Source organism: Neovison vison, chromosome 6 (assembly GCF_020171115.1).
Source record: "Neovison vison isolate M4711 chromosome 6, ASM_NN_V1, whole genome shotgun sequence".
Lineage (NCBI taxonomy): Eukaryota > Metazoa > Chordata > Mammalia > Carnivora > Mustelidae > Neogale > Neogale vison.
Genome location: NC_058096.1, coordinates 199540791 through 199565749, shown reverse-complemented (window position 1 = coordinate 199565749; position 24959 = coordinate 199540791). Strand labels below are relative to the sequence as shown.

The 24959-nt window shown below is 43.2% G+C and overlaps 1 protein-coding gene across 9 annotated transcripts in view; it reads right to left on the bottom strand.

The window, feature by feature from the left end:
• The window catches only part of ERC2 (ELKS/RAB6-interacting/CAST family member 2), a 916980-nt gene extending 892624 nt beyond the window's left edge, over positions 1-24356 (bottom strand). For 7 of the 9 annotated variants that reach the window (XR_006385123.1, XR_006385122.1, XM_044253352.1 and 4 more), the window contains exons 1-2: positions 24247-24356; positions 22524-22598 (exon numbers count right to left, since the gene is read on the bottom strand). The gene's annotated coding sequence lies outside the window, so the exon portion shown is untranslated. Of the gene's footprint in view, positions 1-22523; positions 22599-23048; positions 23131-24246 lie in introns of those variants that run through there. The other 2 variants (XM_044253353.1, XM_044253354.1) reach the window with 2 other exon arrangements.
• Positions 24357-24959: the final 603 nt, after the last annotated feature.

Sequence of the window (24959 nt, the reverse complement as noted above, 5' to 3'; positions counted from 1 at the left end):
AAGGATTCTGGAGCCTTCAGGGAGGAAAGTCAGTGACACTCTAGTCACAAAGACCAAGATCCAGAGTAAGGAGATGAACATGCTTACAAGCAACATTACAGCTTCCAGGAACAAAATAATTACCTCAAGATAAGAGGGTATCCAGGCTGGTGATGGGGACTCAAGACAAGTGACCGAGGAGTCATGGAGAAGCCTGTATGGGCAAAGTATGTGGGTGAGGTGGGAAACTCCCAGGCACCATGCCATACTGTGTGGAGCCTATGCAGTGGGGCACAATGCTATGTACAAGGATATGAGCCACGAGGAGGTCCAAGTGTTCCAGAGAGGGTTCCCCACAACCAGACACTGAGACAAGGATTTGAGTATAGGTGGTTCACTTAAAAAGTAATTCCAGGAAGCACTTAGGGGAGATTTGGCACTAAAACATGGAAATGAAAGAAGTCAATATGGGGTACATTTTCGAGGGAGTTTCTGCTCCAAAAAACTGGTTTCAGTCCTGCTGAAGGATCTCTGAGAAACAGTGCAAAGCCTGCCTCACAGTTATCCCTCCATAAGGGTAAGATACCCAATGACCACTGGCAGACATCTGCTCCCCTGGCATTTCCAGCCAGCACTGCAATGGAGGCCATGAGAAAGCCTTCATGTTCCAAGTTCCAAGTACAGTCCGTGAGCACTGCGATGTGGGCGAGGCACCAACAGCACCTGCTGCACCATGCAAGGCACACCAGTGGCTGAGCTGGCCACTGAGAAACTGGGTTAGCCTTCCCTCGCCGGACCATATAGCAAAGACCATAGCATCTTTCTGTCTGAAGACCAGTCTCCATAGCAACACCTGGTGGCTCAAAGATGCAATCATATAGCATGACAGTTGGACAAAACCATCTCTGAACTTAGGTATAGAATTTAGAGCCATATCCCCCTCACTTTGGGGCAGTGTAATTCTGGGGTAGGGAGTCAGGGGAGAAGACAGGGAGAGGTAGAGAGGTAGGGGAAGCCTCAAATGAAAGGTCTGGAACTTCCTACAAAGCTGGCAGGTGTGTTCCAGCGTTTTGGGTTTAATTTGGACAAGTGAAATTTGGAGCAAGGTTTTGGTTTTTTTTGTTTGTTTGTTTTTAAAGATTTTATTTATTTGTCAGTGATAGAGGGAGAGAGAGCAAGCAAGCACAGGCAGACAGAGAGGACTGGCAGAGGCAGAGGGAGAAGCAGGCTCCCTGCCGAGCAAGGAGCCCGATGTGGGACTCGATCCCAGGACGCTGGGATCATGACCTGAGCCGAAGGCAGCCGCTTAACCAACTGAGCCACCCGGGCGTCCCCGGAGCAAGGTTTTTAAACAATCCATATAAGACCCAAAAACACTCCTATACTTTATAATTCTATATTAATTTATGTGATTATTTACTGGGGCCTCGGTGGCCTCCTACTTTAAACCCTAACCCTGTACCCCAGGGTTTAACATTTCTTCTAACATTTGTAGGGCCCAGGGGAAGGGTACAAATAGACACCCAAGTACGATATGTCCATATGTTTTACAGTCATAAACAAGCTAACAAACTGGTAAATAAAATATATTCTATCTTCCTTCTTTGACAAACATAAAAATGTGGAAGGTGAAGTTTGAATTTTAAACTGAGAATTCTTGGATTCTTCAAAGTTCTAGCCAAAATATTGTGGCAAGAGGCAGGCGTGTCTCCAGCCAACATCCTCCCCTCCACACCCCTGGCTTAGACACACCGCAGAGGGTCTCACACACAGGAATTTTGCAGTCTGCACACGAGGCTACCTCTGTCTAGACCAGAGGTCAGCCAACTTTCTCTATAAAATACCCGACAGTAAATATTTCAGGTTTTGTGGGCCATCAGTCTTCATCACAACTACTCAACTCTGCATTTCAGCACAAAGGCAGCCAGAGACAATCTGCAATCAGATGAGTGTGGCTGTGTTTCAATAAAACTTTATTTATAGAAACAAGTGTTAGCTGGATTCAGCCCACAGGCAGTAGTTTGCTGACACCTGGTCTATACTTTTATAAACAGGCGCCCCTCAGCAACTCCAGGCCTAAGGGTATACACACAGGTAGCATGATTTCTCCTCAGGAGGACAGACCTGGCAAAAAAGCCCAAACAGACCCTGGAAGACAGCTCAAGGTCATTTAGAAAGGGAAGTCTCAGGCCTGTGGGTACCGAGTAGACCCTAGAAGGCCAACAGGTGGGCACCACTACTCAGCAGTGCAGACTCCTCCCCCAAGGGGAAGACCCAGTCAGATGAGGGCCAGAGTGGGCCCTCTAGAGCCTGAGGCCCTGTGCAAGGGCTCTTCTGACCAGACCTAAGGGTACACAGGAGATTCAAAACAGTTTTGAATATTTGAAAGAACATGTTTAATATTATGACATTTTCATCATTTCACTGAAATCCCTTCATGACAACTGATATAACAATTTCGTTATCACAGCCAGAAAGGTGAAACATAGTGTTTGCTTTTTATTTTTATCTATTTATTTTTAAAGATTTTATTCTTTATTTGAGAAAGAGTGAGCAAGAGAAAGAAAGAGAGAACAGAAGCAGGGGTGGAGGGTACATAGGTAAAAGCAGGATCTGCACTGAGCAGCGAGCCAGATACAGGACTCCTTCCCAGGAGGCTGGGATAATGACCTGAGCTGAAGGCAGACGCTCAACCAACTGAGCCACCTAGTGTGTTTGTTTTTTAAAAAAAATTTTTAAAGATTTATTTATTTATTTGAGAGAGAGAGTGCACCCACCTGTGCATGGGATGGGAGAGGGGCAGAGGGAGAAAGAATGCCAAGCAGACGTCATGCTGAGCATGGAGCCCAATGTGAGGACTGATCTCACAAACCTGAGATCACGACCTCAGCTGAAATCAAGAGTCAGATGCTTAACCGACTGTGCCACCCAGGTGCCCTGACATAATATTTTTTTAAAGACTTTATTTATTTATTTGACAGAGATCACAAGTAGGCAGAGAGTGAGGGGTAAGCAGGCTCCGGGGTGCCCCCTAGTATTTCTTTTTTAAGATTTTATTTATTTATTTGAAAGATGGAGAACACAAGTAGGCAGAGAGGCAGGCAGAGAGGGAGGGGAAAGTAGGCTCCCCACCTAGCAGAGAGCCCGATGTGGGGCTCTATCCCAGGACCCTGAGATCATGACCTGAGCCAAAGGCAGAGGCTTTAACCCACTGAGCCACGCAGGCGCCCCCCAACATAGTATTTTTTTAAAGGAAAGAAAAGACCTCAAAATCAGATCTGATTGGAGAGACATCTTTAATTTCTTGATGTGCAGCCTTAAGCAAATTACTTAACTTCTCCAATTCTCACTTTTCTCAGCTACAAATAGGGATAATGGCAGTCCTTTTCATAGTGATTTGGGAAAGAGTAAATAAGATAATAAAAGAAAAGTAATTAGCAGAATGCCCAACACACAGCTAATGCTCAAATAAAGCTGACTGTCATAAGATCAAGGCTACCGGAACAGGGCACACTGGTTCCGAAATTCCAAGGAGTCAGAATTCTCTCATTCCACGAAGCTTGCCTCATCAGACACTGCTAAGACAAACTCAGCCTACTATTCAAAACGGCTCAATCAAGATATCAATCATTTTTTAAAACTGGAAAGAAAAATGGCCATGTTCCCAACATCTTCAGGCTACAATATTCCACATCTGTAGATACTGAAAGTTCCAATAATAAGCCATTTCATTTTAAATTCCACAATGATATGAATCAGGGGGGAAAAAAGTCAAGCTTGATGTGGCAGAGATTTTTTTTTTTTATATTTTTATTTATTTGCCAGAGAGAGAGAGAGAGAGAGAGAGGACACACATCAGGCTGAGAGGCAGGCAGAGGCAGCAAGAGAAGCAGGCTCCCGGCTTCTCTCAGCAAGGAGCCTGATGCGGGACTGGATCCCAGGACCCCGGGGTCATGACCTGAGCCGAAGGCAGCCACTTAACCAACTGAACCACCCAGGCGTCCTAATGTGGCAGAGATTTTTAAAAATGCTTTCCCATCATTCTCCAAGAAGCACGCTGCAACTCAAACGCATACATCCACACATCACTACTCTCTCCTTTGGTTCCCTCAAACTCGTTTTATAATTACTGTTTTCAATACGCAGATTTAGCATGATTACATGTTCAGCTGTCTTGGCTCTATTTTATGGTAAGGTACTTACGTGAAGAGGCTGACTGTATTCTGTACTACAAGGTAAGGACTCTGTGTATCCATGTATTAGTTAACTGCACTTTCCATTAACCATTTCCGTAGTTTTAATTTCAAACTCTGTCTATTTATTCTAAAGGATTAAATTTAAAACCTGAAACACCTAAAAACTTTTGTTAAAGGAATAGACCGCAATCTAGTACACAGCTAAATCCCCAAGTTAAAAATACAGCAAAATTTCAAACAATAAACAGTAAAAATAGAAAAGCTGAGACGCTAAATCAAAATAAAAAGACAATTATGGTTAATATAATATACTGACTATAACAACATTATTTATTGCCTCATAAAGTTTCATAAATGTAACAAATTAAGCTGGTTGCACTGAAGAGATAAATAAGGTTCTTAGATTCATTTTTAAAACATCTGTGCATTTTCTTTAATCTGCAAACATAAAATGTCAATTGGCAAAGCTTTAGCTATAGTGAATTTGCAAAAAAAGAATAGTCAGGAATTATTGGGTTCACACTAAAAAATTCTCCATCTGTCAACAGATGTTCCAGAGAAAGTGACAGAAAGGTAGAAGAATAACAACTCTACCCCTACGTCCTTAAAAACTCAATCACACAAAATTTTTTTACATTTAAAATCAACATGAAGGATTATGTCTAAATAGGCTTTGGCTAGAAAAGAATATACACATAATCATGCACATAAGGAAAAATTCTGGCAAAGATTTTAAGCTATTCCCAAAAAAGAAGGAAAAAAAAGGACCACCATCAACAGCAAGAGATGGGAAATGGCTTCAATGTGCACATTTTGGAGACAAGCATTCATCTATGTATTCTGCAAAGAAGAGAAAGAATAAATGCAGTATCTTAATTCTGGGGTCTCTCAAAAAATATGACTGATTACCATGAAGGAGTCACATGAGACTTTAGCAAGGGCCGAGTGCAAGGCAGTGCTGAATGGTACTCAGAAATGCCTCAAAAAAACTGAAATTACAGTGAATGAGAGTCAATATCTACATTAAGTCATCAAGAAACTCAGTTAAATCTCTAAGTGCACAGATAAGGGTGAATTATCAAATATAAAAATATATTAGAAGGGAAATTACAGCACATAGTTCAAATCTCTTCAACAGTATTTCTAGAGAGAACAAGTCTCAAATATGGTTTCTGACCTTCCAGAGACCCAAAGTCCTCCATTTCAAAGGGGATGCCACAGACCCTTTATTCAGGTACCATGAGCAGTAACTGTAGTTACTGTGCAGGGCTGCCAGGTGTTGGGAACATTGGAAATAGATGAGAGCCTCTCTAGGATTACAGGGTGCTGCCGCAGATGGAGAGTCTTATGACAGAAAGACGGAGTAGTGCTACAGAGACAAAACCCAGTTTTTTAACCTGGGCAAGTACTAAGAGGGGGCAGATTCACAGCTGTGTATAAAGAATTTATAGGGGCGGGGCGCTTGGGTGGCTCAGTGAGTTAAAGCCTCTGCCTTCGGCTTGGGTCGTGATCTCGGGGTCCTGGGATCGAGCCCCGCATCCGGCTCTCTGCTCAGCAGGGAGCCTGCTTCCCCCTCTCTCTCTGCCTGCCTCTCTGCCTACTTGTGATCTCTGTCTGTCAAATAAATAAATAAAATCTTTGAAAGAAAAAAAAAAAGAATTTATAGGGGCTCCTGGGTGGCTCAGTCATTAAGCCTCTGCCTTCGGCTCAGGTCATGATACCAGGGTCCTGGAACAGAGTCCCTCTTCTCTGCCTGCGATCCCCCTGCTTATGCATGCTCGCTCGCTCTCTGTCTCTCTGGTAAATAAATAAATTCTTTTAAAAAATTATCGGTGTTCCTGGGTGTCTCAGTCAGTTTAGCGTCTGCCTTCAGCTCAGGTCTTAATCTCCTGGTCCTGGGAGGGAGCCCTGACTCAGGCTCTCTGCTCAGTGGGAAGCCTGATTCTCCCTCTCCCTCTGCCTGCCACTCCCCCTGCTTGTGCACTCTGTGTGTGTCAAATAGATAAATAAAATCTTTTTAAAAAATTATAAAACTCGTGACAACTTCAGGTTGTTTTTATTTCAATACTCTAAAAACAAATAATGTAAGGATACCCTTGATCATCACAGCAGCTATGCCCACTGTGTTTGAGCAACAAGCCCTACCCTCAGGAATCACCTTGGGTCATTGAGAAAGGAAAAAAGATGGACTTGGGAATCTAAATGATGTGTTCTTACTCAGTGAAAGGTAAGGGAGGTCAAGCTCCTCGGCATGAATCGGAGTTTCGTTTCGCAGAAGTTGCATATTGCGAATGTGATGGGAGAACTAAGTTACCACCCCGTGCACGGCAGAGTAGAGCAGCTGACTGCCAAAGAACCCACCCAGAATAGGAAGCAGTTTTTTATGTTTATCACACTTATTACAAGCAGTAATTTAGTTAATGTGGTTAAATTAATTTTGTCTATTTGAATTAGTAATATGAAGTGTACTTAATTTCTTTTGTTAAGTTTATTTATTTTTAGTAATCTCTACACCCAGTGCGGGTCTCAAACCCACCACCCCAAAATCAAGAGTCACATGCTCCACGGACTGAGCCAGTCGCGCGTCCTGAAGTATATTTAATTTCCAAATTGACTAAGGTTTTATAAAGGAGAAGGAACTAAAAACAAAAAAACAAAACCAAAAAAACCTCACCTGCAATTACATTACATCTTAACATTACAATCATTAAACATTACGTAGTCCAATAATTACAATACAACGATTTAAGTCAACCCTGGGGTGCTACAAATCATTTCTTTATAAGGTATCTCATCTCAGCACCTAGGTGGCGCTTTCAGCTCAGGTGAAGATCCAGGGTTCTGGGATGGAGCCCCTAGTTGGGCTCCTGGCTCAGAGGGGAGCCTGCTTCTCTCTCTGTGCCCTCCTTCCCTCCCCTCAACCCACTCCAGTGCATGTGCGTGTGCCCGCCCGCTCTCAAAAATAAACAAAATCTTTTAAAAAGGGGGGAAAAAGGATCTCATCCAACTTTTAAGAAATTCTGTTTAAGTCCTGAATCCCATATTCATTAGCTGTTTGAGTTCTGAATCCACATTTATTATCTTTTTAACCTTGAGCAAGTCAACAAACCTCTCTGAGCCTCAGTGAATAACAATGGCCTCTGGAGTAATGGCTCCATTACTCCATGGAATAATGGAAGATTGGCTACTTCACAAAACTAAGGCGAGTCCTGATTAAATCAGAGAAAGTGCAAGTGCTCAGCACAGTGACTGAAGCTTAGTAAATACCAGTACAACCTCAACTTCATCAATATTCTTGTTGTTAATATTTAGTTCTTTGCTTTCTATTAATTTCACATATGATATGAAAATCATTCAAATTTTGAGCCTTATGTTCTCTTTAATCTCTATAATCAGTTCTTGAAAGACAGTAAATTGACCGAATTATTAGAAATAATACTACTACTTATGTGCATGGTTTTACATGGATTCCAGGAAGAGAGCTAGACCTTTAAGCACAATGTATTATGTATAAAAGAGGAATAACAATATTAAACATGTTACAATGGTTCTACAAAGATTGGCTGATTAAAAAGGTTGCTAAGCAATTTGCTCATGAAGGTAAAATTTTTGCCAGTGCAGCAAATTGCCTCATTTGTTCAAAATATTCACTGTCCCCTCTTTAGTTAGTTCATTCCCACAGTCTGTTTTCCATAAGAGGAGAATCCATCCCGCCCCTCTGACATCGGCCTTGGCCATGTGTCTTGTTTCACCAAATGCAATGGGAGCTGAGGTAACACATGCCAGATCCAAACAGAAACTGTAAGAGCCATCTTATGCACATCCATTGGTTTCTTCTTCTTCACAGTAAGACTGGCTCATTCAAGAAAGAGACCACTCCTTCAGCCTGAGAACCAGAATAAAGACAATGTAGGGCAGCACCACAGACAACCGATGAGAGAGAAATAAACCACTGAGATTTGGAGGTTGTTATCTCAGCATAGCCTAGCAGTGTCTGATTAATACACTCAGCTCCCATAACTGCAGTCCTAAAACAAAATATTTAACACTTAGGTTAAAATATAGAGCAGCATTTTCTCACTGATTTATTTCTCATATCTTTCCTCCTATTGCCACAATACCAATCTGGTAATGTCATTCCTTCAGGGATAAAATATCTTATGTTAGGTCTCTAGATAAATGCAAATCACTTGTAAATGATGTATTTTGAGGCAGAGATATACATACATAACCAACCATTTAAACTGCCTCCAAATGTATTCTTTTTATCATTCCTGGGAATGATTTCTTTCCTGACAAATAGCTATTCCTAATGCTTGGACATCTAGAGGAAGACAATGGTTGAAAAGGCTTAAAGGAGGATAAACCCTGCAAAGATAATATGGTTATGCAAACAGCTCAAGTGAACAGAAGGAAACTTCAATGGGTGTAGGCTGCAACTCATAACACCAATGGTCTCCACATGTGTGAGTGCCTGCCCTGGAACACAGTCCCATGAAGCGTTCAGTCATGTCTGGTCCAAGCATGCCTCACCATAGGATGTCAAGAGAAAGGGGTCCCATGCACCTGTTATCTGTGATTCCATCTTACAGTGACTGGTTCTGTAAGTTCCAGATGGTACTAAGTAATGCCACCGTCTTCCTGGGAACCTTTTGTAGACAGAGGATTCAACCCTGACAGATCCTTAAAGGCGATAACCATGTCTCATTCATCTTCATATCCCAGTGCTATTATACTTGTAATTAAAGGCAGCTCAGTGCAGAGCAATGAAAAGAAGGGGCTTTTAGTCAACAGCTCAAGACTCAAATACTAGCTTCTCCATTTCCTTGTATAACAACCTTATGAGTAGATGCTGTTAAGTGCCCTACTAATGTTCCTCTGACTTGAAAATTCTAGAGTGCTCCAAAGGACTTCACATCGCCAACATCAGCATCTTTACCGAGGACTTCTTTTGAACCTTGGAAAACTACTCTGCTCTTGCAGGGTTCCAAACAGAGTGCAAGGGGAATTAATCACCCTCAAAAACAACTGGCACAGATGCTTATACACCAATGTCCACAGAAGCATTATTCACAGTAGCCAAAAAATAGAAACCAGATTCCCATCAATGGATGAATGGGTAAACAAAATGTGGTATATAAATACAATGGAGTCTTATTCATCCTTAAGGAGGAATGAAATTCTCACTCATGCTATATCAAAGATGAGCCTTGAAAATATTATGCTGAGTGAATTAAGCCAGACAAAAGGGAACAAATATTACATGATTCCACTTGCATGAGGTACCTAGATTAGTCAAATCTGTAGAAACAGAGAGTAGAATCATGGCTGCCAAGGAAGTGGGGGCAGGAAGGAATGGGGAGTCATTGTTTAATGGGTGTAGAGTTTCCATGTGGGATGATGCAAAAATTCTGGAGATGGGGTACCTGAGTGGCTTAGTCGGTTAAGCGTCCAACTGTTGATTTCGGCTCAGGTCATGATTTCAGGATTGTGAGATCCAACCCCACACTGGGTCCTATGCTGCGTGTGCAGCCTGCTTAAGATTCTCTCTCTCATTCTTAATCTCTCCCTCTCTCTCTCTCTCTCTTTCTCACTCTCCCTCACCAAAAAATTAAAATAAAAAAAATTAAAAATTCTGGAGATGGATGGTCATAATGGTTTCACAACATTGTGAATGTACTTAATACCACAAAAGTATAATTTAAAAATGGTTAAAATTGTAAATATTATGTTATATATATTTTACCACAATAAAAACATAAAGTTAACAATAAAAATAAGTTTAAAAAAAATAAAAGAAAAAAGCAACTGGCAGAAGCAGGTGGTTACACATCCCTGTTCCCTCACCACTCATGTGAGATCATCTAAGGGAGGTGTTTTACACCATCTCCAGAACTTCCTTGTGAGCTTAAACTCTAGTCACCACTGTAGCAGCTTATTGAATAAGCTACTGCCTGTTGCCTGCCTTTTCCTCCTTCACACCCTTGTTCACCTACTGGTGATACCTGTATGCCCCCAAATAATTATGTTCACAAGTATGCTTGTCTCAGGGTTTGCTACTGAAGGCAAGTTTCTTAACTTCTCTAAATATGAATTTCCTCATCATGAGAAATAATACTTGGATCATGGACTTATTGTAAAGATTAAATGAGATAAGTCTTTTTTTTTTTTTGGATTTTTATTTATTTATCAGAGAGAGAGGGGAGAGAGCGAGCACAGGCAGACAGAATGGCAGGCAGAGGCAGAGGGAGAAGCAGGCTCCCCGCCAAGCAAGGAGCCCGATGTGGGACTCGATCCCAGGACGCTGGGATCATGACCTGAGCCGAAGGCAGCTGCTTAACCAACTAAGCCACCCAGGCGTCCCAAAATGAGATAAGTCTTGAACGTGCTTAGCAAAGTGCCTGACACATAGTAGCTACCTGTAAATTTCTTGAACTTCTAATCCAATAGTTACTTGCCTTTTTAACTGAAGATAAACTAAGTCTCTCAGGTTCAGAAGAGAATGAAAGTCCAAGAGCTATTGTATCCCATCTTCTACCTAATTAGCACCTTCCATGATTTATCATTCACCCTTTAAACACAAGAGGCATCAAAAGGAACTGGAATTTTGCATTCCATCCCATCCTTCGCTTGGAAGTGGGCTAGGACCACAAAGTAGGTTAGATAAGTTCCCAGATATCAACCAGATTTTCCAAAACAGACAGATCACCACCATATCCCTCCGTCCTAAAGAATTAGGGTGAGGTTAACTACACACAAACCTTAATGCCTACCCTTGCTCTTTGTCTCCGAATATGCCATCGTAGCATCATTATGGCTTATGATGAAAACTAAGATGCACTTTAGTCTTTTTCTGTTCTACGGTATACCAAGTGAAACCACAGAATCATGAAAATCCATTGAAGTGTATCCTTTGCTAAGTACCATTTTATTTGCTTTGGTTTCTCTTTACTTGCTTGCCAAAATACACAGAGAATTTTGTTAGCACAGCGATCACCTATGCCCATTAGCAAACCAGAGAAATAGGTTACTGACTCTGGTGGACATTCCTAAATAAGACTGGTGAGATATTCAGTTTCTGTCCCCCATTTTTATAGAAAATGGCTCTAAGAATATGTTAAAAAAAAAAGCTGAACCAAATTTGCTAAACTTACATGTTATAAAGGGAAGCTCTGTTACCCAATTAAATATAAACCCCCAAATTACAACTTGCCCTTTATCATAATCCCCAAAGCTTGTTTCTAATATCTCATATATGCATAGCCTTTAACTTTGTTCTTATCTTTCACAGGTATACAGGGGTGATCAACTTACATCCAAAGCGTCTGACCAAAGGTAAACCATCCATACTGGACATGTCTAATGGTTTCCATCTTTGCCTCAATTACATTAAGTTTATGAGGTTCGAATTTCTCCCTACATTATTGCCTATATTTTTCCTTTTCACTTACTTTTTATAAAACAATGACAAGATTCAAGAAATATTCAAATAATCACACAAACTCTGCTACACAAATATGATGATGGTGCTGGTGAACTAAAACGTTTGTTATGAGTTGAGGTCAGGATTACAATAGCTTAGAATGCTGGTTCACCAGCTGAAGCATCAAAGTCAAGATTAGTGTATAAAAGGCAGTTTAGCCATGTTACCGTCTGATGTACCAAAGTGGTGTAAGTCACATCAAAGTCAAGTCACAGGAGTATGGCTGGGATGCATGGGACACTGGACGTGGCTATAGCACACTCAATCTTGTAAATTTCAGGGAGTAAATCATTTCCCTCCATGAACTTTCTCACACCACTTTCAGAAGCTTCACATTACGAATTGCCTTCTATTAGTCTAACAAAGGCGGTTTAATGCCATCCATTAACTGCAAACATTTGCAAGGATTTTAAAACAAGTGCCATACTCTCTGGCTCTGCTCAACTCACTGAAAAGAACTTGGTCCCTGGAGACATTTGGAGAGATTCTCAAAATCAACAAGCAGTGTGGAGTCCCACTACAGATCAGGAGCAACTTCACTTGGAAAGCGGTCTTTTAAAGGTAGGAAAGTTGCGTAAATTGTGTTTGGTCAATGGAATCGGAATGGGCACCGCTAGGATTCCCAAGGCCATATTCATAATCTTCCTATTGCTTTCCAGGCTATTCTTCCACTCGCCCACCCCAAACCCCACGTCCTCCCACAAACACCAAAAGCAGGTGTTATGGCCATGAACGTGGAATGGAAGAATAAAGAGAATTCAGAATCTCAATTTATGTCAGCCTCCTACTGAAACCGCTTAGTGATTAAGTTCAAACCTCATCTCCTTAGTGGATCATAGGGTCTTCACACCTGCCATTCTGTCTAGCCCCTTTCATCAGCCCCCATCCCAGCCAAGCGAATATCCAGTTCCACAGGTCTACTTTCATTCTCCCAAATCCCAAATCTCCCATTCTCTTGCTCATCTTGGGACCTAGACCGTCCCCTCTGTTATTTGTACCGTCAAAACCAAGAGCACCCCCAGCTAACACCACTTAATGCTCTGCCTCTCCCTAGGTGTCACCCTCTTCAAGAAGGCCTCCTCATCCTTCATCCATGAATCTCCTAAGTCCTCCATGACAGCCTGGGTGCCCCGCCATAAGAGTTCCCATTACAACAGCCTGCTTACTTGTCTAGTGCTCCACTAAAGGCTACATACAACCCCTGAGCCCCTAAAAATCACTTGCTCGGTTTATAATTGCACCCCCATTGTGCCCAGCAGAGGACTGGCAAGGAGCACACACATATTTGGTGACTATATAATACAGACACTTAACTCTTTGTTAATTAAGTCCATCATGAAAGCACACTGGCCATTCTTGTTTTCCAGGATAAAACAGCTAATACAATGACAGTTCCTCCATCGATTCTTTGCAAGAAGAAACTGTTGTAAAAAAATATATACATATATCACTTTAGATCTGGAAAAGGACCAGCCTGATTTTGACATATACCAAGAGATTCCCCAAATAAGGAGAAAGCTAGTGGCAAAGCCAAAAATGGAACTTGGGTCTTTTGACTCACAGGTCAGTGCTCACGTCTCTTTATCCAAAAGAATCTGCTCTGAAGTTATTCTAAGCAACTATTTATGTTACTGAATTCAAGATGGGCTGTCAAAGTATTTGAAGCCTGTGTATGAAAAGATAGCTTTTCCCTGGACTTAACAAAAAAGGTAAAGAATTTCCCTTGTGTACCCCGCTAACTGCTCTGTGCTTGCCAGCCTAAAGAACAGCAGTCCCTGAAACTCAGCTGCCTTTGTATCCACCCAGCATCAAACAAGATCTATTTTCAAAGAGTCCCTAAGAATGCTAAGCTATCATCCCATTCACAACCAAACCTCCTGCATCCCCCCCATGGAGAGGTTCCAGGAACAAGATGGTTAAAGGGCCAAAATGCAAAAGAGGGGGTGGGAGGGAATTTTACCTAGAAGGAAAAAGACACACGCATCATGGGAAAGAAAGAAAATACATCAAAAGCCGTCTCCTGAGAGCCAAATGTGAGCCAACCACACTGCTCCCAGGATCCTGCCCTTTTGAACCACGGTCTTGTTCCTCCAGGTGGTAAGAGTTAATGTTAAGAGGGCTGGCAGGAAGGCAGCATGGCTAACCTTCCCGAAACCAGGCTTAAGAAAGCCATCTTGGGGGGCACCTGGGTGGCTCAGTGGGTTAGAGCCTCTGACTTCGGCTGGGGTCATGGTCCCAGGGTCCTGGGATCAAGCCCTGCATCGGGCTCTCTGCTCTGCAGGGAGCCTGCTTCCTCCTCTCTCTCTCTCTGCTTGCCTCTCTGCCTACTTATGATCTCTGTCAAAAAATGGATAAAATCTTTAAAAAAAAAAAAAAAGAAAGAAAGAAAGCCATCTTGGTGGCCACCAGGATCACCAAGAAAATAATAAGATCACGGTACCAACCCAACCATGTATCTTGCAGAGCAGCTCAAACCTCCACCTTCAAAGCAGAGTTCACCCCCAGAGCAACTCCCAGACCTCACCTTCAGTCACCTTGGACCCACAGAAGATGAACCCCCCTACCCACAACCACACCCACCTTGTTTCAGAGAAACTTGCTACAAAGGAGCTAGTAACTGCAATGCACAACTAGGTTTAGTTTGTTGTCTAAAACCCTGCCCTTTCTTACTATAATTAGCCACACTGCTTTAGGGGAAAGTCTCTCTCAGTCTGTATAAGGATCCGAGCGTATTCCTACAGAACAGACACATTGCTCAATTCCCACTCAAGCTCCTGTCTTCTGAGCCACTAAGGAGTTGCCTTGAATTAATAGTTTGCTCTTAATACATTTACGGGGAAGGCACTTTGCTGCCTGTAATTCATTCATACTCTGAAATCATGTAATGACAACTACCTTTAGGGGTGGAAAGCTGTAAGGCAACAGGAAAAAAAAGAAACACTATCAGACACCCCCACACACACACACACGCACGCGCGAACACGCACGCTGCATACATACAAGAGAATCAAATGAGCAAAACATACACTCTAAAGAATAAGCCACGGCAAAGTAAAGCTGCTTCTGCAAGGCACCAATGACTAGCGTCTCACTGGCCTTCCATCTACAGGGGTATCCCAGAAATGCCCTCTGACCCAACCCATATTTTTCATCTGCTGGGGCCACAATCTCACTACTGACTTCCAGGAAAAAGTAATCCCTTAGTTTCTTCCTGAAAGTGCTGGCAGCCTTTCCTTCCTTCTCTCTTTTTAATTTTGTTGAGTGCCCACTAGGTGCCAGCAACCAGAGATTTCCTGGACCTTCAAAGCAATAAATCTGAAAGATGGAAGTGGAAAAGGAATACCCAAAAAGTTAAATGCAGAACTCTGAAGCACAACACTGGGAAACAGAGCCAGCCAAGAGCTAAGAAAATCGGACTACAGCAGAAGTTGAACTGGCCCAAGAGAGGGGTGACCAATTATATCAGCAATTAAGTCACTGAGGTTGTAGCCTTGAGCTTCCACAGCTGAGGCAGAATTAATAGCAAATCACACAGAGGACTCAGACCTAGCTGTGGAAGAAAAATAGCCTGCCTCTTCATGATGCCTTCCCACTGACAACAGGGGCCACTTGTTGCTTCTATTGCAATCATGGGGCCACACACTGCTCTTTCTACAGCAAGCAATAATTTACGACCTTGAGAATCAGGCAGATGGGGGTTCAAATTCCAGATCTGCCACGGCATTAGCTTTGAGCAAGTTCTTCTGTTCATTCGTTCAATCAACAGATATTTATTTGAGCATCTACTACGTGTTAAAAACTCTTCTTGGGGGTGGGTACCTGGGCACCTCTGCCAATTAAGTGTCTGACTCTTGACCTCAGCTCAGGTCTTGATCTCAGGGTCGTGAGTTCAAGCCCCACATTGGGCTCCATACTGGGCATGGAGTCTACTTTATTAAAAAAAAAAAAGAAAGAAAGAAAGAAAAAAAACCTCCTCTTGGCACTGGGGATAGAGCAAAAAGCAAAAGCAATTGCCTTCATCGAACTTAACAAATTCTTTGAGCCTCAGTTTCCTCATCCATAAAATAAGAATAATATTACCTACCATTATAGGTAGTTTGAAATGAGGAATACAAAGCACCTAGCACCTAGTAATGCTCAGTAAATGGTATCCTTCACAGAACAGAGTTAACTTACCTACAGTTTCTAACTAGAGTGTAAGCTCCAAGTAAAGAACTATCTGTGGCTCACCTCTATACCTCCCCAGTACCTATCACCATAGTAGATGCTCAATAAATATTTCAATGAATAAGTACTCAATCAATAGTAGCCATTATTATGGTAACTGATATTCATTATTCTTCTCCAAGACACTGAGCTCTATTACTTAAAAAAGCAAAAGGTCATTAAATTAAAGTCCCCCCCCCTTTTTTTAAGGAAAGTAAGGTACACTACACAATATATCTTCAGAGGTTTTTTTGTTTTTTGTTTTTTGTTTTTAATTTGAAAGTGAATGTTACTAAGCATAAGTATTCCAATCCAAGAACTCTCTTAGTACAGAGACCTGCATGGACAGCTAATATAGATGCTTACCCCCTGCTTTCCTAACCACAAAGTAAGGACAAGTTGGACAAGCTTCAAGTTGATCCAGGAGACATGCAAAAAGTAAGTTAAAAGATGGGGCACCTGGCTGGCTCAGTTGGTGGAGACTACAACTCTTGATCTCAGGTAGTGAGTTTGAGTCCCACACTGTGTATAGCAATTACTCAAAAATAAAATTTTTAGGGGTCCCTGCATGGTTCAGTCAGTCGATTAACCATCCAACTCTTGATTTCTGGCTCAGGTCATTTTCTCAGGGTTGTGAGATCATGCTCTGCACTAGGTATGGAACCTGCTTAAGATTCTCTCCCTCTCCCTCTGACCCTCCCCTCTTCTCTCTCCCTCTCCCCTGTCCCTCCCTCCCTCACTTTAAAAAGTAATAATAAAACCAAAGTAAAATAAAATATTTAAAAATAAAAGTAAAGTAAATGAAGTTTGTCACATGTACTAAACGATGACCAGAAAGGTTAAGGTTTTTAAAAAATGCCACATAAACAAACAATCACAAAATCTCAATGGCTTAAAACAACAAAGGTTTCTTTCTTGGTCACATTGTATATCCAATGCCAGTTGTTCATTCACTGACTCAGGAACCCAGGCAAACGGAGGCTCCATCTCAACACATGCTTCCATGACCATCAGAGCAGAAGTGAGCACTGGAAATTAAATATTCTAGCATGGAAGTGGCTTGTGTCACTTCTACGTGGAAGGAAAGAGAGAAACTTAGCTAGGGAGAATATGAATGATATCCACCAAAGGTAATACAAAGACCAACAAGCTGGGGAATAACAAAGGGATTGGTTAAAGAAGATGCTCCAAAAACACAACTCCATCGCTCGAAGGTTCTCAAATTCTAGACCTGGGAAGGTGTATAGGGAGCATTTGAGAGCAGCGACCTCAATATGAAGGCATCTCAAACAACATAAACCTGGAGTCTGACTTTTCAGAGCAGCTCTGCTTTTTTCTCTAACTGTATGGAGGGGCCAGATAAGTTTTTTTGTTGTTGTTTTTTTTTTAGGAAACACGAAAAAAGTTTCTACAGCTGAAAAACCTATGAAAACCACTAATGTAAACCAAATCCTTTGTTTTACAGGTTTTAAAAAAAAAAGCAGAGGGGCACCTAGGTGGCTCAGTGGGGAGGGCCTCTGCCTTTGGCTCAGGTCACGATCCCAGAATCTGGGACATGGGACATGGGAGCCCCATGTCCAGCTCTCTGCTCAGCGGGGCGCCTGCTTCCTTCTTTCTTTCTCTCTGCCTGCCTCTCTGCCTACTTGTGATCTCTGTCTGTCAAATAAATAAATAAAATCTTTTAAAAAAGAAATGTAGAGAGAGAGGAGGGAAAGAAGAGAGACCCAGGAAGTTCAAGTGACCCCGCCCCACCCCACCCCCAGGAAAGTTCCGGAATGCTTAGCAGCTGTCCTTTGATGGATTTGTTGTACCGCTGCACCACCCTCTGGTCTTACCCTTCTTCTCTGCTCCCTTTAACTGGCACAAGAGAGCCAGACCCAGACCAAGATCATGTCACACAACGAATGGTATGGACAATAAGTAGTCCCCACTCTACTGCACTAAATAATGATTCACATCCCATTAGCAATTCTCTACATTACTCATTCCCCACTTCCTGGCAAATGTGAAGCCATTAGTAGACGTTAATACTAACCTTCAGAAGACTTTCATTTTGTTCTCAGAACAGGTTAACAGCCACCTATGATTTGCATTCACTCAATTCCATTCTCTTCTCATGTTCCCAGCTCTGCTTTGTGCCCAGCTTTTCCTCTACCTTCATTCACACTGAAGCACTGGGTGTCACATACTTAAACCTCAATGGTCTTCTAACCTCCAGTCTCTGCCTTTTTCAAATCATCTTATACTTGATAGCCCATGAAATAAAACTCACACTTTTCAACCGGGAATCCAGTTACCTCCTCAATTTTCCCCCAGCCTATTTTCCCAACATCATCTCCGCTGTAGTACTTATCCTGCCCAGCCAAAAGCATGATGATGAGCCTGGAAGTTGAAACAACATAGTAATCAATCCTAGATTTTGTGCTAGTTCTTAATCTGAGTTTCAATGTTCTCTCCTACAAAATTGGTATGACGGTGTCTACTTTGAGAGGCCCTTAAGAGAGTGTAACAGTGAGGATTATGTTTGACTACAAGCAACAAATAGTGGCTTACAAGTAAGAAGGTTATTGGTTTGGGGCAATAGGAAGTATAAGGAAGGGGGTGCCTGGGTGGCTCAGAAGATTAAGTGTCTGACTCTTTATTTTGGCTCAGGTCATGATCTCAGAGTTTTGGGATAGAGCCTGGTGTTGGGCTCCATGCTGGGCCTGGAGCCTGCTTAAGATTCTCTTTCCTGGGGCGCCTGGGTGGCTCATTGGGTTAAACCTCTGCCTCCGGATCAGGTCATGATCCCAGAGTCCTGGGATCAAGCCCCGCCTCGGGCTCTCTGCTCAGCGGGGAGCCTGCTTCCCTCTCTTGCTCTCTGCTTGCCTCTCTACCTACTTGTGATCTCTCTCTGTCAAATAAATAAATAAATTCTTAAAAAAAAAAAAAAAGATTCTCTTTCCTTCTCCCTCTGCCCTCCCCCTCCAGAAAAAAAAAAAAAAAAAGGAAAGAAGAAGTTTGGGAAAAGTCAGTTTAGACTGGTACTATGGCTCAACAAGGTCATCAAGACCAAGACCCTTCCAAGTTCCAACTTTGCCATTTTTAATACATGGTCCTATTTCTGTTGCTGTAGTCGGCTGCTGTCCTTTCAGGCACTGCACCTAGGTCCCCAGCAGCAAGAAGCAGAAAGGGGCCAAAGCTGTTGGGGTGTACTAGCCAAGTGGGTCCTCCTCATTTAGCTTTCAGGAAAGCCCCCATCCAACAACATCTACTTATATCATTGTAAGACCTGAGTCTCATGACCACTCTAGGCTGTTACGGGAGTCTTGGAAAGTGAGATGGGCATATTCCCATCTCAAGCAAAATTGGAGTTCTTCTAGTTAGAAAAGAGATGAGGAATATTGGATAAGCAATCAGTAATGTCTATCCCAGTATTAAAGTACATATTTTATACAAAGTGCTAAGCGCAGTAGTTAGCTGCTCAATCAAAATTGAGCTGTAATTACTGCTATTATTATGATTACTGTTGTTATTATCACCATTTACCTATCTTACCCTCTGGCCAAATGGAATAACTCATTATATCTAGATGTTCTTTTTACATTTCTACTATATATGTATCTGTATATGCTATATGTATCTCCCACAGTAGCTCTGCTTCAAGGTCCAGGAAAATGCCATTTAGTCTAAGAAGTCTTTCCTGACACCTACTCCTAATAGTAAGTTCTATGAACTCACATCAGACAAAAACTCCTGCGTTCATTATTCCATTGAGCATAGACTCTTGGAACAGGGTAGATTCTAATAAAGAGTGCCTTGATAATTTAAGTAATTAATGTACATATTTTTCTTTAATATTGTATTTATTTATTTGAGAGAGAGAGAGAGTGAGAGAGAGCATAAGAGGGGAGAGGATCAGAGGGAGAAGCAGACCCCCCACTGAGCTGGGAGCCCAATGTTGGACTCAATCCTGGGATTCCAGGATCATGACCTAAGCCAAAGGCAGTTTAACCAACTGAGCCACCCAGCCACCCAGCATGTACACATTCATATCCACATTTACAGTCAGTCTTCTAGAATCAAATATGGTATATTCCTGAAATGTCAAAGTAAAACACTAGCTTTATATGTCATAAAGTTAGTTGTGGGAGTGAGGGGATGAAGACTGTATTCCCCAAGAATAAGAAGATAAAAGTAAAAAATTCTCTAAAACACCATACGTTTTACATGTTGTCGGAGTTCAGATTATAGTTCATCACATATCCCCTCCTCTACTATGGGCAGAGTCTACTTTTATCCATGGATGTTGATCTTCACCATGTGACATGCTATGTCCAAAAAGGCTGTTTGTGAAGATGACATTGCTTGTGCAGTTTGACTCAGCTATCAAATCCAGTTATCCACCATGAGAAGGGTATGCCTCAAGTAGCTGCTATCCCTTCCACTTGGGCCCCAGAACACATAGCAGACCAAAACCAAGGGCAGCCAGCAGCAGAGCCACCCGGGAACCCAGCCTAGATCAGTCAAATTAGAGTCAACCTAAAAACTCAGGAGAGTGAGGGGCATCTGGGTGGCTCAGCGGGTTAAGCCTCTGCCTTCGGCTCAGGTCATGATCTCATGGTTCTGGGACCGAGCCCCGCATCGCATCGGGCTCTCTGCTCAGCAGGGAGCCTGCTCCCCCCGACCCCTCTGCCTGCCTCTCTGCCTACTTGTGATCTCTCTCTGTCAAATAAATAAATAAATCTTTAAAAAAAAAAAGAACACTCAGGAGAGTGAGAATTAATACCTGTTGCTGTAAGTCAAGAAGTTTTGATACACAACTAATATAACTTTATCAATTGACATATCTTAGCATTTCTTACATATTAATTTACTTTTTTTCCTTTTCTTCATGCAAAAAAAAAAAAAAAACCAGACTGAAGAATCTCTGTGTTTGTACACCCAATGATGATTGGATCATTTGGATCAACTGTTTTAGATATAGGACCTACAACTATCATTAATATCAGTCCTTTTCCATTTCCCATTTGTTCTATTTTTCTAAAATAAGGAAAATCACAATAAAGTATCAAGGAATAATTGCTGAAATTAAACCACTGGCTGGCAAGTAGTTCTCCCATATAACAGCCAAAATGTTAACTTCTTTTTTTTTTAAGATTTTATTTATTTATTTAGAGAGAGAGAGAGAAAGAGCACAAGCAGGAGGAACAGCAGGAAGAGGGAGAAGCAGACTCCTCACAGAGCAAGGAGCCCAATGGAAAACTGGATCCCAGGACCATGGGATCATGACCTGAGCCAAAGGCAGACACTAAACCAACAGAGACACCCAGGCATCCCCAAAATGTTAACTTTTTAGCTGATAAAAGAGGTTAAAGATTGTCCCTAGTAAGATAAACAAAAATGTAGATTATACAAAATTAACCTCACTGAACTCAAAGACTATCTGTTGAGGTGAATTTATGGATTCCAACACCATTCATTCAAACTAATATTTGAGTATATGTCTTTCAGCAAATCATGATCATTGAATTTCACCAAAGGGAAAACACTGATAAGGCTTAAGTCTTGTGGCTTTTCCAACATAATAAAACAAGAGGGCCACACTACTTCAATAGAATAATTTTAAATACAATTATATTTTATCACTAATGAAAAAGAGTCTCTTTGAAGGTGAAAGAGAAAATAAAATTCTAATCCCTTAGCAAAAGAAAAAAAAAGCCAAATGAATGATAAGAGCCCATATTCAACCTATACCTATTCAGAACTCCAACTGGAAATATAAGGTATCAGTAAAAATAGAAGAGTAAGGATTTTTTTTTGTTTGTTTTACCTTGTTTTAAATAATCATCATTACATTCGGAACCAAATTTTCACTGGGCCAAAGCTGACTTACTAGAAATATACAAGAAGTTACTAAATTTATCTACTGGTGAAGTGATGGCGTTCAGAGAGTCAAAGCATACATTAACATCGCAGTGGATTCTAAACGGAATAGAACTTATGTATGCTGGAAAAGTCCATACTTCAGAATGGACACATAGATGGCACAACCAAAATTTGAATTCAAGGCCATAGCCAAGGTCACAGGCTCTGGGTCAGAGAAATGTGCACTTAAGTGCTCACTCTTACCCTAAACTGTGGCAAGATACATAATCCCTTTTAGCTTCCTTACCTTTAATTTGAGGGTAATACCTCAAAAATTAAAGCTCCTACCTCATAGGAGCTCTGAAAGTTTTTAAAAAGATAATGCATGTAAAATACTCCACAAAGTGCTAACATTTACAAAGTGCTAGCATTCACAATAGTAATAATACTACCTTGACAAACCTGGCTTGGGAATGAAAACCATCCTAATCAGTGCACTCTGGCTTACAATCTGTTCACGAAACAGCGAAGGCACGGCTTTATATTCACATCCACATACAGCTTCTATAAGGTAACAGGATCAACCAGTAATTTTTCTACTGAATTCAGAGAGAAGGACACTGAAAAAAATAAGCCTTTCATTTATAGAGAATGAGAAGGAGCTGGTCCTGCTGCCCACACTCCAGCCACCCATGAAAAGTCTTGCTGATGAAACCATCACCATCCACACACCGCCCTCCCAAACTGAGCAGGGTTTTTATTTAAGCACAGAGGCAGACAGACAAGATGGCTCACCTTAGAAGCAAACTCACCTCAAAGGCAAACTCTTCTATCCTCCAGAAGGGATCTGTCTTGACCTCACTGCCACATCCAAACTGACAGCCAAACTGTAAGTGAAGAAGGCAAGCCCTCACTTCCAGAAGTTGAGTCACACTGTCAAAAACTACAGGAACCCCTTCTATTCATGGTAATCCTAATAAAGTATGCTTGTCTGCTTCAAAAATATCTTAGAAATCCATTAATAGAGCCAAGAGCCAATTACAACTGTATACTGAGAAAACGATGTGACTTTACAAGGACAAGAGTGACCATAGGAGACCAAGTGCCACACCCTTTTCCCAGAGAGCTCAACAGTAAATGGTGTCTCTTATAAAGGAGCCTGCAATTCCAGAGAAATAGGTGGACGATTCTAACCCCCCAATACGTACCCCCATCACTGCATTTTTTTTACACAGATCCATTTCATTTTCATTTTTAAGCCAATGGCCTGAGCATCCCCAACTACAACTAGTGAGGAGAGAGAGAGGAGAGAAAAAACAAACACGAGTCAAGCATACTTGCTTCTAAGCCCATTTTCCAAGAGTTTCCTTCCCGCTTGTCTGCCTCTCACAGCTGGAGCCTCATACCTGGTGGAAACCAATGGTTAAGTAAAACCACTGATTTAAAAAGCCAACCAGGAAACTAACCATGACAAGTGGGAGCTGCCCTCCTCTCCCGAGCGTTGATTGGCTCTTGAGGTTTTACCGGTCCCCGTTCTGCCCACATAAGTGGCAGGTGTGACTGTCAATCACAGAGGGACCTGACAATTCACCACTCCGGGAGTAAACTGCCTTTCATCCAGCAGAGGCAGGTAGCCGCCTAAAATCGATCCGCTCATAACAGAGCGGACCCTCCCTCTTTGGCAAGAACAGAGACCCTTAAGTACAAAATAAATAAGGCCGGGCCGATCCGCGAGTTTATGAGCGCTGTTTTATTATCCCGCACCAAAGCAGCCCTTAATCTTCACTGTCCTAAGATGATCTTTCAAAGGCTCGGGCGAAATTTTTTTAAATGAGAATAAAAAATTAGGTACCACCTTCTAAGTACGCCTTTTCTTGTAAAATTCGGAGATGGGGAGGGAGAGGAAAGGAATGTCGTTCCATTTAATGTCACGTCGTATTCGTTTTCATACACCACCACACTCTACCCCTCCCCAATAAAGCCGGCTTCATTTTCCCTGACACGGATTTTTTTTTTTTTTCTTAACACGCTCCCCTCGGAGCCCACCGAGGCAGCCAGGCACCCCACCCCCCTGGACTGGGGCTCCACCTTTCAACACTTTGTTCTGCTTGGGGTTCCCCGAGACCCTTGCCCCTGAGAACACCCACCCTCGAGGCAAGAGGGGGAAAGCCAGGAGAAAGAGGGGAAGCTGGAGAGAAGAAAGGCGATGGCAGTGAGGGTGGCAGCCGGAGAGGGACTGCGGGAGGTGGCCCGGGCCGCCGGGGCGAGCGAGCGGCGCCCGCGCGCCAGAGCAAGCCGTGCACTTGTTCCAATCCGGGGGTTTCTACATCAAGGCAAATCCGCCCTTAGGCCGCCCCATCCTTTCCTCCGCCCCAGAAAGCCCCGGTGGAGGCGGATGGTTCACCCCTCGGCTCCCCGCGATAACGCATTGCAGCTCCCCACGAGTGAGGGGGACCCGGCACGAGGGATGCCCGGCACGCGCGCCCCGAGGGAGCCGGGCGCCCAGCGGCCCCAGCCCCGGCGTCGACGTCTCACCTTTCTGATGCTCGCCCCGGGGCCGTCCCACATGGATTTTTACAACCTCACGTCGCCCTGGCCCCGGGCGGCCGGGAGGAGCCGGAGCCGGCGCCGGCGCCGGAGCCCGAGCAAGCCGAAGAGGGAGGAAGAGGAGGAGGTGGAGCGGGGCGGGGAGGGAGGGCACGGCTCGGAGGACCGGGGCCGGGCGCGGGGCCGGGCGGGGCTGACGGCCGAGGGGGCGGCACCCGCCGCAGTCCTGAGACGCGCGCTCGCGCGGCGCTGCCAGAGCTGCGCTCTGCCGGGCCCCCCGCCCGGCAGCTCCGCGCGCTCGCCCGCTCGCCCTGACTCACATTCCCAGCATTCCCGAGGAGCCGCTGGGGGGGCCGGGGCTGGGACGCGGGCGCCTCCGCGGGGGGCAGCAGAGAGCGCCTGGCCCCGCGCCGCGGGGGGTCTTCGAAGCGCCTCCTCCCAGGTAGCTGCCTTCTCAAAGCACCTGGTCCTCATCTCCTCTCCCGGACTCCTCTTCTCGGGTACCCTCCAAAGGCTGCCAGGCACTCCTGGGACTGGTCAGGTGGCTTTGGCGACAGGGACAGGGAAGGCACTCGATAGAGGGGATGCAACTGTCTTGTAAGTTAAGCTTGGGGTGGGGGGGGAGTCGGGGTTCCCATACCCTGGCACCCTCCTGTTAGCTTAATCTTGTTTAGGAGAGTGAAGGGATTTCGTAAGGTTTT